This window comes from Homarus americanus, unplaced genomic scaffold (assembly GCF_018991925.1).
Source record: "Homarus americanus isolate GMGI-L3 unplaced genomic scaffold, GMGI_Hamer_2.0 scaffold34921, whole genome shotgun sequence".
Taxonomy (NCBI): Eukaryota; Metazoa; Arthropoda; class Malacostraca; order Decapoda; family Nephropidae; genus Homarus; species Homarus americanus.
In genome coordinates, this window is record NW_024741901.1 from 5,769,592 (window position 1) to 5,788,460 (window position 18,869).

The window sequence follows — 18,869 nt, forward strand, 5'->3', positions numbered from 1 at the left end:
AATACCTAACTTACCCATCCCATACTATCACAGATGACGTGTACGTCTCCCTTAGCCAATAAGGTCGGGGAGAGGTGCACAGTACCTGTACGCAAGCCCTCTCCCTCAAGAATGTTACCAACACTGTTGACATGGGCACCTCCCTTAGCCAATAAGGTCGGAGAGGTGTACCTAACAAAGAATGGTACCAACATACAGATGACATGAACGCCTCCCTTAGCCAATAAGGTCGGGGAGGGGTGCATTGTACCTGTACACAAACCCTCTCCCTCAAGAATGGGACCAGGAACTCACAATACCTGCAAAAGCCCACCACGCAAATTGCAGAAGTCCTTTACTAGCCAAAGGAAAGAAAGAAAGCAATAATAACCCAACTCTGCCAACCACTAATAAAACCTACAATCCTCCCAAAAGAAAAACTTAACCCACCCAATCTTACTCACAATCCCTCCTAAAAAAAAAAAAAAAAAATTAACTCAACTTATCCAATCACTAATCAACATCTACAATCCTCCCAAAACAAAAACTTAATATACCCGACCTTTCTAACAATCCCCTTCGACCCCCCTAAAAAAAATACACATGACTCAATACAACTATTCATTAGCCACACAAATCATATCACCCCTAAGAAATCCTACCATACTATAAATTAACCCAACAACCTCCAAAGCCCCCTCTGCCTCCCCTCTCCTCCCCCCCTCCTCCCAATAACTGAACCATACCTGACCTTATAACAATTATCCTAACCCTCCCTTCTCCCTTACTATATTTTCACCAAACACATACACACTCCACAACAACCCCTTAAGCAATTCTAATTCAGCTCAAATCAACATACAACCGCCACCTCGCCAATCCCCAAACACAAACTCCCACAGCCAATCTCCCAACACAACCCCCGCCAGACAAAGCCTCTCATAATACTACAACTCTCCAGAACCAAATCAAACATACCCAACTTCTATAACAGCCACTGTCAACAAATCGACCTAACTCAAGACTCAAACCAAACAACCTATATCTCACTCTCATCTCCGTTCACAATTTGACAAAGCTCAAATCTGTCTCCTGCTATTACTAAAATCTCTCCTACGATACACTCATCCTTCCTTACTACGAATACTTTGACACTTCAAGCTCAAAGATTCAAAACCCTTCCTCCAACTCGCTCCGTTCCTCTTTGACATAGCTCAAAGACTTTACCTTCATCTTTCTCCAAACAACCCTACGACTAGCTACATTTCCATTTTTTCACCTTCTCTGTTACTTTGATCGTGTGTTGCCTGTGCGTCCGTCCACCTGCGCTTCTCGGCTTGCGCCGCCGCCGTGGCGGGGCGGTTCTTCCTCCGCTTTGCCAACACTGCCTAAGCTAAGACGACAACCAGAGCACCAGCGTTGGCCCTTTGCTTGCCAGATCCTCCTCCCGCCCTCCCTCTGCCTCGTCCTGATCGTGATTGTTACACCTACAAGGCACATTGCCTACCCCCTCACGCAAGCGGTGTTTAGCCACTGCACCTGTTCTCTCCTCCTAAAATTCACTTCAATCCTCCCTTTATTCTTCCCCTGAACCTCCTTCCCCCCTGTCACTAGCATTTATTCATTCATTCGTGACAGGCCTTCTACCTACAGCCCCGCAACACGCAACAACTCCTCTCAGCAAACTTCCTAGCACTGCACTGCTCTGTACTTACAATATATTTATATAAGAAAACCACCATTAAGAGTTTCCTTTCTCTAACCCATCTTGAGTGTGAGACATCACGAAACCCCACAAATGTGACCTCCGGAGAAACGCACTCACAGAGGATGAAGGAGAAAAGGATCACTCTCCCAGTCTTCAATCACAACAGCTACAGACAAACAAAACTACGTCGCCCTGGTCTGTTCCCTGCCCACAGAAGTCGCCACACAAGTCTCAGAAACCTTCACCAACCCTCCAGCTGACAACACTTTCGCAGCTCTACGTGTTGCTCTCAAGAGGCAAATACCAGCGGCCTGACACCAGTCTCCTGCAAGACCTAACCTGTCTCTCCCTCGGCAACTCAACGCCTGCCCGTCTCTGGGACGACATGTGTAGACTGAGCTCTCGCCACACAGACAGGCTTCCTGACACTATCCTGCGCCAGCTTCAACTCAGAAGCTCCCTACAGAAGTCAGTCTCGTCCTCTCAGTATTGGTCTACTCTACTACCTCGGCGACCTATACAGCCACGGCAGACAGAGTATTCCACGAATACACTGCTGTGCGCCATGCTTCCGCGAACAACTCAGCGGCCACACTTTCACTTTCCTCCAGTCTCGTCAACCTGATCAGCGCTCCCCAGACGACCAACACCTCACAAGACATGAGGGACCTGCTACTGTCCCTACACCGCAGGTTGGACACCCTCGAGAAGCTCTGCTCCTCAAGCCTGCAGCTGCTCCTGTTCCTACCCCACGCACTACTTCCTACCGACCCCAACACACCCGTCCTGCCTCAGACGCCGCCAGCCCCCAGCACAGTGTACCTGTCTCCTGTTGGTACCATCAACGTTTTCGTGTTAACGCTAGATTCTGTGAGGCTCCCTGCAACCACACGAGGAAGCGACATCGACGGGGATTGGTAGGCGCCATAAACTCCGACACTATCAAACAGCACATCACACACCTTACTTCTGACCTTGACCACTTCACTCCTGCTGCCCGTCACGACCTACTACAAACATTATGACAGGCAGTTTATGCTTTCAAGGCTACTGCCCCACACCAGCCTTCCCGCCGCCCTGAACACATTCATCCCACACCTCCTCCACCAGTCTGCCCACCATTGCCGCTTACAGCACCACCTCGCCCACAACATTACTGGGTACCCTCTTTTCATCCTCAGGTACCTACTGCTCCGGACGTGGACCCTGCTCCTGACGTGGACCCTGCTCCTGATGATTCTGCAGCCGGCCCTATGGACCCAGACACCCCACCCGGCGCCCCTGCGCACCTGCTGCGAGAGAAGCAGCACATTCCCCTCCTGTTCAACCTTCTCTCCTCTACAACCCTCCTTCTCCTAAACCTTCTCCCACAGATTCCGCGTCACTAGACAGAGTCGTCTCTCGTAGAGGACAACTCATCCACACCCCCGCCCGTTATGTCTCACATGTGGGATACAACCCTGCCAACAGCAAGTCTCCTGCACCGCTCGGAGGGGAGGGGGAATTTGCAGTGGATACTCTCCCCTACAACTACAACCGCCGTTTGTCGCTGACCAGCCGATCCCTTGTCGAGTTTTCCAGCCAAAGCCTCGTGGTCACACAGAGTCGGCTACCAGCGACGTCTACCTCCTCCTATATAAGCTCTCAACCTCGCCGTGACAGGCCTTCTACCTACAGCCCAGCAACACGCAACACCTCCTCTCAGTAAGCTCCTTACCACACAGCAACTCCCTAGCACAGCACTGTACTATCGTGCACAAAAGTCGTGTCCACTACCCATCCACAGTGAGGGTCGAATAGCCTTGAGTCTGAAGTTTCGAAACAGCTGGGGGAAATGCTATGGTCGGCCAACAGATGTCGCCCACTGTAGTGTGTGGGGGGGGGGGGTTTAGTCTAGTAACAGGCTGTGTGTAGGTGGAGTATAACATCATCGTGAATTCTGCAATCACTGATAACAATAAGAATGTCATGAAGATGGTTAATATTATTAAGCATGGTGAGAGATGTGTAGGGTAAATAGAAGCACTACAACGACCATATCTCTGCCGTTCATGGCTACGACGGTGCGACTGATGGGCACACCAGTAATTAATTCTCCGTGACTACCAGTAATGGTAGTAATGGTGGTCCAAGTAGAACTTGATACCTATGAGGAAGATTGGGATAAACTTAAAGTAGCCTTGCGGAAGTTTTTGTGAAACGAATCCCCCTGGAGGATGCCTGGGAGGAGTTTGCGCGATTAGAGTACAATTTGGAAGATGATCCCCGTCGTTTCTTGAGCCAACTTAAATTAACTCGCTCAACCATTTTCCGCCAGTATGGGCCAATGAAAGGTAAAGAGCAAACGTTGAAAGATAATTTGTACCACCCTTTGCCAAAACAGTTGAAGGAGGAATTGAAGTATTATTATTCCCCTTGTTGTCCAGTAGACACGATGGCCGCACGATTAGAGAGACTTCGACACACTATCTGAAAGGTAAATGAAGTGGGTATCCCAGTATTAGGCAAGTTCAAAAGCAAACGAACCAAGAACCTCCAGTAAAGACTGAAAGAGCCAGTAGTGCGGAACGTAACATAACAGGAGGAGCTTGCAGTACCAGTAGTCAGCGAGATCGATACGCACTACGCAGTAGCCCAATTCGAAAGTCCTCGTAAAAAGTTAGTTGGAAGGCGACAGGGACCTTACTGTCCATATTGCTGAACGCAGAGTCATGATACCTCTAGTTGCCCCTTATATCCACCCCCACGTTCATGTTGGGATTGCTTTGAAGTAGGGTGTCGGAGAAACAGTCAACGCTGCTGTAGTGGACGTCTCCCCTACAACTGCATATCGCATTCCGATGGCCGCCGTATCCTAGCAACCAAGCGAGCGGCGACACCAGATAGTACGGTAACTTAGCAACGAAACTAGTGACCGGCGACTTCTCGGGTTTTCCCAACATGACTCATAGCGGCTGCTGGGTATATAAGCTCTGTCTCTCCATTGAGATTCATTCTGCCCATCTTCCTGAACAAGCAATACCTCCTCCAGCAAGCTCCACGCTGTCAGCATTCATTCAACCAGGAGGCCAGCAACAGGCAACATCTTCTCTAATGAAGCTCCTGCGCATCTACCTCCTTCAACACGCTACTCACCGAACGTCTCTACTGAGCAGCCCCTCACCACACGGCACCTCCAGCATCAGACTGTCTATCATATAACTTATATTATACAAGAAAACCACATTAGAGTTTCCTTCCATCCTGAGTGCTAGACAACATTAATATCTCGATACCCCTACACTGCCCCGGACACTCAAGTCGCCGGCCTTATCCAAAGTATTGATATAAGCGGGTTCCTTCCAATGTGTCTCCTTGCATATGGTTTACTGTAAATGAACGTGTCTGTCTGGCTTTAATAGATACAGGTAGTGAAGCCACCTTCATTAAGGAGAGTTTAGTAAAAACTTTGAATTTAAAACCCATCAAACCTTGTGAACATAGATACCAGGGTGTTACGGGAGATGAGTTAAAAATTAAAGGTAAAGTAGTTATAACAGTCCAAGTAACACCCCAGTTGAAAGTCAGACACCATGCTATTGTTGTGGATGATAAGTACTTTGATGCAAAATTGCTATTCGGAGCAGATCTCCTAGGCAGATTTAGAGTAACATGGGAACGTAAAAGGAAACTTTTCATTTGGGCAGGCCATTCACATGAATATGGGAGAGTGTTGACGAGAGAGCACATGCAAGGAATCAAATGCGTCAATAGATTGTCATTAAAGCCCGATGTACCTTGTCCACCACAGTTGAAGAGTCTCCATCTTGATAGGAAGACTATTGTACGAGGCCACCATGCACCGATCATATCCATCAAAGTGAAAGTAGAGAAAGGTCAAATTCTGAGCGTACGATTTGCGCATAAAAGTTTCAACCAACAACCAGAGATATGTGTTAGAGTACAGCCAGATTCACGCATATATTTGCCAGTAGGTAATTGTACCGATAAATCAGTGTATTTGAGAGCGGGCACTGTCATTGGCGAATGTGAATTAATCCCGGAGGAGATACTTTCATATGTTGATGTTAAAGGAAATAACTTGGGGTATATTCAACAGGTCTATGACAAATTGTGTAAAGTAAAGTCTTCAACTGAATTATCCCTTTGTGCACCTCATCACCTAGCCATTCAAACAGAAGGGGAGAGGAGATCCTCAAACCAGTTAAAAGTAAATGTAGGTGATGATCAGAGAGTACCATCCTTTGACTGTGTAATTTGTGCCGGAATTCCCAACGGTCCAGTAAAGAAGGTCAGACATGTCCAAGAGACTTCCAACAGTATGATACCGAAATGTGACGAAGTAAAAGGTGGAACCACTAGAGAAGAGAAGTTGAACGAGTTAATTAGAAACCAACAGTGGAACCATCTAGACAGAGAGATGCGTAAACATTTGCGGAAAGTAATTCTAGCTCATGATTCCTTGTTTGTTTTAGGACCACATGAAATAGGGTCAATTGCTGGTATACCCGCTAACATTCAGCTCGCCAACCACAATCCTGTCAGAGGACCACAGTATAGACACCCAGAGAAAGCAAAAGATATAATTAAAGAAATGATAACAGATATGAGGGATCGTAATATCATTGAACCATCGACTGCCGCCTGGTTATCCCCCATTGTTCTTGTAACAAAACCCAACGGTTCAAAGCTTATGTGCTTAGATTTTCGAGCGGTCAATAAGCATTGGAAGGTCGACATACAACCCTTGCCACGAATTGACGAATTAGTAGAGAAAGTTGCGGGAAACAAGTATTATGCCACATTAGATTTGAAAGATGCGTATTATCAGGTCATTCTTAACGACAGTAGTCGAGATCTAACTACTTTTAGCGATGGGTATAATTTATGGAGGTTCACACGCTTACCGTTTGGGCTCTCCGCTAGTCCTGCCATTTTCACTCGAGAAGTAAACAGAGTATTAGCTCCCCTAGCAGTTGAAGACTGGGTACGAAACTATCTTGATGATATGATAGTATGGGCTCCTGACTTCCCCACCTTGTTGCAAAGACTCACCAGAGTATTTGAGAGATTTGAAGAGATGGGTATTAAACTAAATTTGTCTAAGTGTCAATTTGGCCCTGAGCAAGTTAAATTCTTAGAACATGTAGTTTCAGAGAGAGGCATTGAGCCTGACCCAGAAAATGTCCAAGCTCTGACAGAATATAAATCCCCAACTAATGTTAAACAAGTCTGCCAATTTTTGGGTATGTGTGGATTTTACCGGAAACATGTTCCCGAGTTTGCCAAAGTAGCTTATCCCCTCACTGAGTTAACGAAACAGACTGTTGATTTTGTATAGTCCAATGAGTGTCAAGAAGCATTTGAGAAGTTAAAGCAAGCACTAGCTTCATACCCAGTTCTTGTCAAAGGCAGATATTTATAAACAGTTTGAACTGCATAGTGATGCCAGCAATTTCTGTGTAGGCGCTTCCCTTAATCAGGTACAAGAAGATGGCTCTTTGCGACCAATGGGTTATTTTTCTAGAAAGTTAAGCCAGCAGAAACTCGTTATTCCACCACCAATAAAGAAGCGTGAGGCATTGTGTTAGCGTGCAGATTCTTCCATCATTTTCTTTGGGGTACGCAGTTTACTATTATGACAGATCACCAACCTCTAACATCCGTCTTTAGAAAGAAAACCAAAAGTCAGCGAATGAACCGGTGGATCTTAGAAATGAGAGATTACGTCTATGACATTGAATACAAACCCGGTAGAGCTAATGTACAGTAGTAGCTGATGCATTAAGTCGATCAGTCAGAGCCTTGAGAAAAGTCATGCAAGACCATGTAGCTGCTCAATTTCCCACACTAGAAGGTTTCACACGGGCAGAAGTTGGTTTAGAACAACAAAAAGAACCTAGATGGCAAGAGTTAAAACAGTATTTAGAAGGAGGTAAACTTCCACAACATAGGTACCCAAAGGCCACCGTTGATAGTTTTGAAGTAATAAATGGAATATTGTATCTAGTAAAAGAACAACTTGATAAAGCATTGCAGTATTGTCTAGTAATCCCTCAACATTTACGTAAAGCCGCATTAGAGTTGGCGCATGACAATGCCACATCAGGTCATTTAGGACGGTGGAAGACCATCACCCGAGTAGCAAATTTGTTTTATTGGCCTAACTACTGTAAGGATTGTGTTGATTATGTTGCATCATGCGAGATGTGTCAAAGGTTCAAGGGAACTAAGGGACTTACGCAACTTTGGCAAGAATTACCAGTAGTAACCAAACCACTAGAACGAGTTTCGGTAGATTTGACTGACATGCATTCAGGGATCAGTGATTACCGATATGTGTTAACAATTCAAGGTTTGTTAACTTCTATCCATTGCGCACCAAGACCACTCAAGAAGTTACCCGTGAATTTGAGAAATTTGTTAATGTCTTCGGTAGTCCTAAAGTAGTGATTGCGGATAATGGAGGAGAATTTACTGCCGCACAGTTCAGGGAGCTCTGTCAATTAACTAACATTAAGATGTATTTTACCTTGCCTTAGCACCCCCGAGGTAACAGTATCACTGAGAGAATGCACCGAACTTTTAAGAACATTTTGTCAATCATGTGCGAAGATAACCAGCGTCGCTGGCCAAGATTCTTGGGTCCGACCCAATATGCGTTGAACACTTCCGTTCACACAACGACGGGAGTACAGCCACACTTCGCGTTCTTCTCCCGGCATGCGCAGAGACAAGTGGGCATTGAGTTACCACTAATAGAAAACGAGAGTACTGAAGGGTTGAGAGAAGCTCACAGAGTAATTAAAGAAACTTCTGAACGAATGTCTAGAGAATTCCGGAACGTAGCAAACCGAGATAGAGTCAATCAGAGAGCACAGCTCGGGGAAACTGTTTAGGTGAGAGATGAAGCTCCTATCCCAGGTACCAGTAGGAAATTAAATGCTAAGTGGAAAGGCCTGTATACAGTAACTGAGGTCATACGCAATGGTGCAGCGTATGAGTTAACCCACCTTTCAGATGAGACAGAAGTAATCCGACGAGCAGCAGAAAAGGTGAAAAGATGTATCAACAGAGATATGTTTGTTCGTGTAAATGACATCCAGGTTCCCCCTAATGATTCTTCCTCAGAATCAGAGCCTGATGAGAGAGATGCTATACGGGATGAGAGAGAACAGTAGTTGCTCCTGCTCCCCGAATTCCCGTAAGGAGGAGAAAACCAGTGGTGAGACTGGATCTTAAAAACGCAGTGGGCATTTTAAGTGACCCTCATTGGTTGATGATGTGTAGTTGATAGTGAAGTGTGCACTCTGTCATAAGTAACTTTTGGTAAAGGGAGAGGTAAAGAATTGAGGATGATTTTTTTTATTGTAAATATTTTGCAGAGGAATGGTCAATTTGCAGTAAAAGACATAGAGATTGGAAGATGTATTGGCAGTTATGCAATCATCTGAAGGGTATCTGTTACTAGTTTGAGTAAAGATACCAGTGGTGAGTTCTCAAGTTCTGGTTGGTAAGTCCTACGTAGGCTGGGTGTTGTTGGTGTATAGGTGTAGCGTTCGTGACTTTCAGGGAGTATTCGGGCATAGAAATATGGCACTATTACTTCTATATGGCAAATGCCATAAGTACAGACAGTTTTTGGTTTGGTTGTGTTCTCATGAGGACCGTTTCGTTAGCATTGGATTCTTGGGAATACCCACTCGTTCAGAGTCCCTTAAATGTTGCTGCCTCTCGCGAGTGTGACATGACTCTTTAGATTAAAGTCAAACAAATCATTCCTTCGACTTGATGGGGTCCGTTCGTCTATGTCCTAGCTTGAGAAATCTATGTTAAATCTTAGGGTGTCCTGTAAGCATTTGACCAATCGCTTAAAAGAAACTTTCATGACCCATGAACCTTGAAATTTGAGTTCTGTAAGGAAAATTTTCAGTGTGCACTTTATCTACCGATATGAAGGTGTATTTTGTAACATGTAACACCATTTATTATTATTATATGATATGATGTATCTACCCCCCACTCAGTATTATTATATGATGATGTATCTAAACCCCATTCATATTATTATATGATATGATGTATGTAACACCATTTATTATTATTCTATGATATGATGTATCTAACCCCATGTATTATTATTTTTGGTGCTATTATGTTATAATATATGTATCCCAATATATTTTTTATGAAGGTGTGTCACATTCTAGTTGTATGTTAACAGATTTCCATTTCTTTTGCCCAATTCTGACCACCAGTAGGGAATTATTTTTCTATTTTTATTGGTATAATATGTGCAATGTTTTGTATGGGGAATTATATTTTGTATTAATCATTTAATGTGTATGTAACTACTTACGTGCTTTCTGAACGTTACAGCATAATATAAATCTTGGGGAAGGGGGAAGCTTTGTCATGATCGTGATGACAGCTAACCTAAAAACCTTAAGGATTCATATTACGCTCAAACATCCACAAAACCTTTTGAGTCCCCCAATGGAGACACCCTCCGTTTTCTCTATTTCCTTGTTGACGTCATCGAGAGGCCGTCTTTGTCTAAAGGGAACTTTGAATCTAATCCGCTGGTTTCGTAGCAAGACGCTGTATGTTGGGACCTGTTACCATCCAACCCTTTGTAATCAATTTAATTTTTGCTTTTGAGAGCTCAGTCAGAGCATTGTTAGTGAAGATAATAGTAGGGAATGAAACTGAGTTCATAGTCTCAGTTTCAACGTCAGAGTGTACAGTAAAGTAATTCATCGAAATAGAAGTAGGTGGAATCCCTGACCTAGTTTGAGTGAGGGTGCCGCGGGCATTTCAACCGTTAGTAAGTGCTCGCCCCTTCATCCATACAGGTCCCTAATGCAGCCTAGGCCGTGTCGGTAGCGTGGATGTTATATCCACTATGTCTGGAGAGATGTCCGAGGTCCAGTAGGATCTTCGTGAGACCCGACCATCAGACGCTTCAGTACTACCTCTGGGCCCCATAGCTGGCCCATCTGACTCTACCGCTCGGCCCAAGCCACACACAACTACCAGCCCCCATCATTGGTGGATGAGTGTCTAACTCAGTAGGGCTAATGGTGTGGTTGTGTTATTCCACTGGCATCTTCAGAGTTCGTTGGAAAGTACCCCATGGTGGCGGGACCCCATGGCGAGTGCTTGAGTATCACTCCTGACGACTGAGTGTTGTAGTGGCAGTTGCCCCTGGTCTTAATGGTAAGCTATTGAGTATGTCCACCCAGTAGTGGTGTGAGTGTTATTGAGTATGTCCACCCAGTAGTGGTGTGAGTGTTATTGAGTATGTCCACCCAGTAGTGGTGTGAGTGTTATTGAGTATGTCCACCCAGTAGTGGTGTGAGTGTTATTGAGTATGTCCACCCAGTAGTGGTGTGAGTGTTATTGAGTATGTCCACCCAGTAGTGGTGTGAGTATGTTGAGCCTGAGGGCATAGTATCAGGAGTTCGTCTGTTGGTATATATATATATATAACTTTCCCCTCTCCATTTTAATGTTTAAATAAATATTGTATTTGTATATTGTGTCTATTATTTACCTACAGTATCTACCGTTATTTCTTCCCTATTACTTGATACTATCATTACATATACTCACGAGCCTCCTCTCGTCGCGCTACCAATGGTTGTAAGTATTAAAGTAAAAAAATGTTATAAGAGGCACAGGCCCTTAGACTGGGGGAAAGTTGGCTATAGAGTTATTGGGACAGAAGAGGGGAGGAAAAGAAGGCGTGCAGAAGTTGTTACAGATGTTTTTAGTTAAGGACCAGAAGGATTTACTAGAGGAAAAATTAGTCAGGATAGCGGTCTTTCTTTTACTAAAATTCCGCTTGGCCCTACGAAGAATAGCCTTACAACGATTCCTAGATGTAATGAAAGAGGTGTGGTTAATAGGAGAAGGAGATAGTTTCATAGCTCGATATGCCATATCTTTCACCCTGCAAGCAAGAGAGCAGGAGCGATCAAACCATGATTGTAATGTGAAAGTTTTGATAGAAGATGGGATAAATGCACTCATACCGCCCTGTATAACCCCAGCAATGCTGTCAGCACATACCGAGGCATCCCGAGTGGAAAAGCAACATTCATCCCAAGGAAAGTCGGTGAAGAATTCTCGCAAGGATTGCCAGCTTGCCCTCCGATAGTGCCATAGTTGACGTTTAGAGGGGGGTGGGGGAGGTGGTCGTACCCAGTTTGATTTAATAGAAATAAGGTTGTGATCAGAAGACCCTAAGGGGGCAAAAATTTAATATGAATAGTGTGAGGGGTTAGAGGTAAAACAAAGATCAAGAATGTTAGCAAGTTGATCGTGTCGATCAGGAACGCGTGTAGGGTGTTTGATTATTTGTTCCAAATCATTAAGTAAGGAAAAAGATAGTGCCTCAGCTCCACCTGGGTCATCCCTTGCAGAGCCAAGCCACTCTCTGTGATGTACATTGAAATTCCCTAGGTAGAGGATCTCCTTGTTGGGGTGTGTGGATAGCAACGACTCATGGCAAGAAGTGAGATAGTCAAAGAGTTCGAAATAGTTGGTAGAGTTGGGAGGACAGTGTAGGAAATAAAAGAAAAATAGTCACAGTAGGTAGAGATATTTTGAGCCAGATGACATCATAAAGGGGAGATTCAAGATCCGTGAGTCGGGCCTGAGGTGTACGTGTGTTGCAGTAGGCGCATACACCTCCCTTAGAACGGAAGTAGGTATAAAGGTTGTAGTTAGAGACTTGAAAAGGTTTGTGTGAAGCTGCTTTGGTCAGTTGAAGTTCGGAGAGTTGTAAGAGGTCGGGGGAAGAGGTTAATAGATGGTGCTCCACAGAAGAAAAATTGGATCTCAGTCCGCGAATGTTGGAAAAATGAAGTGTGAAAAAAGCCGATCCTCCAGCAACCGCAGTGGCGTCAGTTGAGGCACCAGTAGCTTGATGATGATCAGGTCGGCCCTGGAGTCCACAACCTTCCGACCAGTGGGACCCATCCGAGAAGGCCCCGCTTCAGTATTAATATCAACTGACATAGGAGAATAAAATAGAATGAATAAAACAGATCAAGAATAAGGACGGTTTTATTTGTGGTGTTGTCAATAGTAAGAGAGACAGTTGAGACCCTGCAATTGTGTGTAAATGAGGCAAAAAGATAGATCAGCAACCTGGGACTTGGTCAAAATTTTCGTGATGCCATATAGCAGCAGGGTCTACCATTAGACAACTCATTATGCTTCCAATATCTTCCCAGGCGGTAGTACCTCTCTGTTTGGTAGCTGCCTACTACCTACTACCTACCTACCTACTGGGATGTGGAGAGCCGGGGCAACTGTGCCGAACATTGCTCTCAAAGTGGGGAGGAGCACCAAGACGATTAGGAGGTGAATCAGCCGGTGGGAGGAAGAGGGCTCAGTGGAGACGAAATCTCGAAGCGGGAGGCCATGAGTAACGTCGGCAAGGTTGGACACCATGATCTTGGCAGCTGCAACGGCATATCCAATGCGAACATCAGTGGAGCATACAAGAAATCTGGGCCTCAACTGCCATCACATGACGACGAGACGCCAACTTCATGAAGCCAGGATCGACTGCCATATTCCAGCTCACAAAAAGTGGCTAACACCTACTCACAAGGAGTGTCGACTCGGCTTTGCATTGGAACACCTTCCACATAGAGAAGAATACTGGAGAACCATTATATTTACCGATGAAACGGTGTTCAGGTCAGTGGGAGCCGAAGCAAGGCAGTGCTGGCGGCCTCCCAACACACGCTACCATGAGAAACATATTCAACATCGTGCAGTGAGTGGTAGGGTGTCAGTGTCATTCTGGGGTATGGATGTGGGCACATGGGCCAGGTGAACTGGTCAAGATCAATGGCCGTTTCACTGGTGAGCAGTATGTAGATATCCTGGAGCAAGTGCTAATTCCTACAGTCCGGGCTATAGTAGTTCCAGCCCCCCACACTATCAGGCTGGTTTATGACAACAGTCCCATTCATACCAGCAACATAGTGAAGGACTACCTCCAGGATCACCCTGAAAGAGGTCATCGACTGGCCAACGCTAGGATGTGATATTAATCCGATTGAACATATTTGGGCCATGATGAAACGCGATTGGGATATTGGGGAGCAGCGAACCTGTGCAGCAATAGAGGCCAAAGCTTACGACGTGTGGGAGAGTATACGTCGACGACCAGGGATGTGCCTGAAGCTGGACGACTCCATCCCTAATCGCCTTGATGAAGTCCTGAATGCAATGGGTGGCTGGACCAAATGCTAAGATGTGTGAATTGGTGTATTGTTTGGATTTTAGTATTGTTTGTAAATACAATTAATATATATTAACTCACCTACAGTGTTATCTTAAATCCATGTCCTTAATGATGTCTTAAACTATATCGCATGAAAATTCATAACAAAGTAACTTTACAGCCACAAATTATGTATTGTGTGGTATACAATGATCTGTATGACACGTCGTGGAATGTGTTGTCTTATAACACAATATAATTATATAGTTACAATTGCTACCATCATTGAAATGCTCATGATGTTCAGCACACAGTATTAACGGTAACTGAGCACACTCCAAAATATATGAAGCTTGCATATTGTGGTGGGGTGTTTAAACACTGGAACTTAGAATTGGAACAGTCACCTAGATTAAGTCTGAATACTATTTTACAATACTGATAACTTTTTCACTCCACTCTTTTTAACATAAGTATATAATTATATAATATTGCATATTATCACAAATATTTATTAAGCAAAGGATGGGTGGAATATATATAAAAGTTACCATACTCTCTTTGTCGGAACAACAACAAAATTGTGACGTGGTCGCTGAGTAAAACTAGTTGATCAAGGCCCTTCACCCTGATCCTTGCATATTTCACTTTTATCCTTACTATATTCCATTCTTTAAAGTATCATTGTGACCTGAGCAGCAAGAAACACCCAGGGCACTGCACCTGTTCCATGAATTCGTAACCATAAAGAAACAACTGTAAGACAAAACGTACTTAAAAAGGCAGCTTGAAATTATGGAAGTATAAATAATAAATAAACATGCCTCTCATCCAGCTCCCACCTCCTCTATTCCCCACACACACACTACAGTGGGCGACATCTGTTGGCTGACCCTAGCATTTTCCCCAGCTGTTTCGAAACTTCAGACACAAGGCTATTCGAACCCTCACTGTGGCTGGGTAGTGGACACGACTTTTGTGCACGATAGTACTTACATTATATTTATATAAGAAAACCACCATTAAGAGTTTCCTTTCTCCAACCCATCCTGAGTGTGAGACAACATCACGAACCCCCACAATAGCATATATATATATATATATATATATATATATATATATATATATATATATATATATATATATATATATATATATATATATATATATATATATATATATATATATATATATACGGACAACTGCCGAAAGTAACTGAAAAAGAGAAGTAAAAACAAAAGACAACTCTAAAGGCAACAGGGGAGGTTAAAACCAGCAGAGGGCAGCTACCGGTAAGTACTGTTATATTTTTTTATCTTTATTTTTAAATAGGTGTAGATCTATACACAGTCTGTATCCTCTCAACAACAAAAACAACCATGAGTATGATATGTGATTGCTGCAGGGGGACGTTGGATATAGAGGATACAGGCCTGACCATTGCAACGCTTAGGATGATGCAAACTGCCGTAAAGCTTGAAGGCTGTTGCCGGTATTGCCCTGACTGCATAGTCAAGGTGAAAGAAACGATTGCAAGCCATAGGGTTAAGAGTTCCCTAGGGACGAAAATAGATGAAGCTGGAACCTTGAATGTCATGTACAGTACACTAATACTGACACGTTCCTTGATAAGAGAGAGGAGCTTGAAACACTACTCAAGGTACACGAACCAGATATTGTAGGAGTTGTAGAACTATTATACAAGAACAGGAGAATCAATCCAGAGGCATGTGAGTTCAGTATTGCTAGATATGACTCATTTACGAACATTTCTCAAGAAACTTGCAAGAGGGGCTGTAGCGTACTGTATGTAGCCAGTTGTCAAATTTCTCTATGTTTGTCTATCTTCTCTTTGATGGGCTCACATACAAACGTACACATAGGAGATCTCGCACTAAGGATGGAGGTAAGAAGTGAAACTCACAATGCGTTCTCTGTATATATATATATATAATGAGACAAAACTCACAAGAAGAGAATTACATATATAGGTAGGAAGTATAGAGAGTAGGAATGTAAAGATAGGAAACTTGGTAGCGTGGCCTGGATGTTATTTGCACAGCGTCACTACGCTTATCTTATCTCGTATGTCAATACACATATATCACTTCTTAAAGGGACAACTTGTTAAACACCTCTTGATACAACTATTTATTACTTCACTCAATGACATGGACACATTAATATCACTATTATATCGGGGTACTAACACATTATGCTTTACGTTACTTGACACTGACTATCGGACACACCTGAATGAATACACTTCCCACAGTAGGTAACTCACCCTAGGACGTTCTGACAAGACTCACGTGTACCCTGACGTAGGCCCAGTGAATGCTTGGCTGGGCTGCCTCCGATGAGAGGCTTCTGCTTAGCTGGGGTCTGGTCGGGAAGTCCCCTTCCCGACCTGGGGAGAGGGTGAGCTTGACTCTGAGAATCTCCAGAGTAATGAGCGTCTCCTCAGAATGTTCAAATGACAACCAGGATCAGAATGATAATCAGAATGGTAATGGAATATGGAATGCCCGTGGACGGGACTGTAGGGCCTTTATATGGGGTCGGCCCAGCCGGCTTCTGACCTCTAACAATTAGCACTAAACTGGTTTGATCTGGTTGTGTGTGCAGGTGTGGTCCTGGCCAGGTGTCTTGGCTAGGTGTGGTTGTAGGTCACGCGGCTCACGTCATTAGCGGGCGAGGTCAAGTCCCTTGGGTCGACCTGAGGTGTGTCAGCCCGGAATGCGGTGGTACCACGAGGTCTGTGGTGTACTCGCTGTTATATGTGACATAATTCTGGGCTGTAAGCTTTGGTCTGACAATCACTCATTACATATATATATATATATATATATATATATATATATATATATATATATATATATATATATATATATATATATATATATATATATATATATATATATATATACTATATATATATGTGTGTGTGTAATATTCATAAATTTCAGTGTAATATTTAGAGACTCCATTACCAATAATGGCGATACTGAGTCCTTCAAGGTCGTCTGAGTGATGGTGGTGCTCTTGCACACGTCGTGAGAGTCTCGGGAACTGCGCCCATATAAAATTAAGTATACATACTCTGGCGACTTAATTTGGAAGTGAATTATGAAATTAAGTGACAGTTATTAAATTGAAAATGATTATAGATCGTTTCACAGTTTGAAAATGTTGCGTAAGCCCTAATTAAGCTATTAGTTGTGCGGTAAATAAGTCACTCGGCAAAAGAACTCCTTGAAGGAAGCGCGTTTGTCTGGGAGTCGCAAGGCAGTGGTCAAGCAGACATCAGTATTAACAAGTGAGCTTTATTCAATCTCAGACAGAGCTAGATAGGGCGGTAGGAGGAAACAATGAGTGAGTGACGGTGATGTAAGACAATAGCTAACAGAGGGTATATTGCAGGGATTCTGTAGCGTCCACGCGGTATGAACGTCCACACGATCTGAATGGGTCCACTCATCTGAGTTGAGCCCACGTGGTTGAGTGAGTAGTGAGGGTTGGAGTGAAACTAGCTGTCTGGGTGTACAACTAACTACAAATCTAAAGGCAGTTTAGTGAGAACCTTTTACTAACGGGAAGCTAGAGATCCCCTCAACTGTACAAAGTCTGATTTGCTCACTCCCTTCCGTTTCATGGATGTACTGAGTGTAAAATGAGGCTAGCTGAGTGAATGAATGGTCACACACTGAGACCAGGAGTCTAGTGGGTACTTAGAGGAACAATTTCCAAGGTTGTGAAGGGCTTGTTTGTGCCTTAAGAAAATACCGGTGCATGAGGAACCTATGTGTGAGGTTATGGAGCATGTTTTCACGGGTATTGGTGGAGTCAATAATTTCTTCATATAGTGATAATATTTTTTCAGTGACTGATATTGTCTTGCTGTGTGGAGTTAATATTTCTTAAATATTTTTGATAGTATTGTTTTCTAATGTTTATGTGTAACTAATTGATGCCAGATAACGAGGGAACTGTTTTCGGATGAGGTTCCTCCTTTCTGTTGTAAGTGATACTGTGATTTAGTTTTCCTTTAATGCATTAAATATTTCTTTATAATTTCAATATCATGTATAACTTTTGTTCCCCAGTGTAGTGTCTTAAGAGGTGTGCATCTGTTGGTGTAACATAATTTTGTTGAGTGCCCTTAAGGCCTATTCACGGTGAAGTTAATAATTTCTTATTTTTTATACCATTTTCTCAGTGATTGATATTATTTTGTGAAAGCCCTTAAGGCCTGTTCATGTGCGCAAACAACATTTCTTAATACTTTAAATTTATTGTTGTCTAATGAGACATTTTCGAAGATCCTAATAATTTCCATATCATGTATAACTTTTATTCCCCAGAGTAGTGTTTTAAGCCAGGTTAAGAGGTGTGCATATGTTGGTGTACCATTATTGATTGTGCCCGTAGTGTTGGAGGGAATAGAAGTGTCTAAATTTTACAGTGCGTCTCATTCACCCCAATCACAGTTGATATCCTTCCACGGGTCACGGAGAATTAATTTTCAAGTAATTTAAGTGTGTTTGTGCTGGTTCGGGTTTTTTCTCCAAGGGGCGCTTCCACTGCATTACCATCTAATAATAATAAACCCCAAGTCAAGTGAGAATAATTTCCTTTTACCGGTTATATATATATATATATATATATATATATATATATATATATATATATATATATATATATATATATATATATATATATATATATATATATATATATATATATATATATATATATTGTATGTAAAGTGCCTGTGCTAGGGAGTTGCTGTGTGGTGAGGAGCTTGCTGAGAGGTCCTGTTGGGTGAGGAGCCTGTAGAGAGGTCTTGTTGGTTTGAGAGCGTTGAGTAGAGTGATCTCCACGATGTTGATGATGATAATGAAGTAAAGTGGCAAATGACTTTGCCCTGGGAGA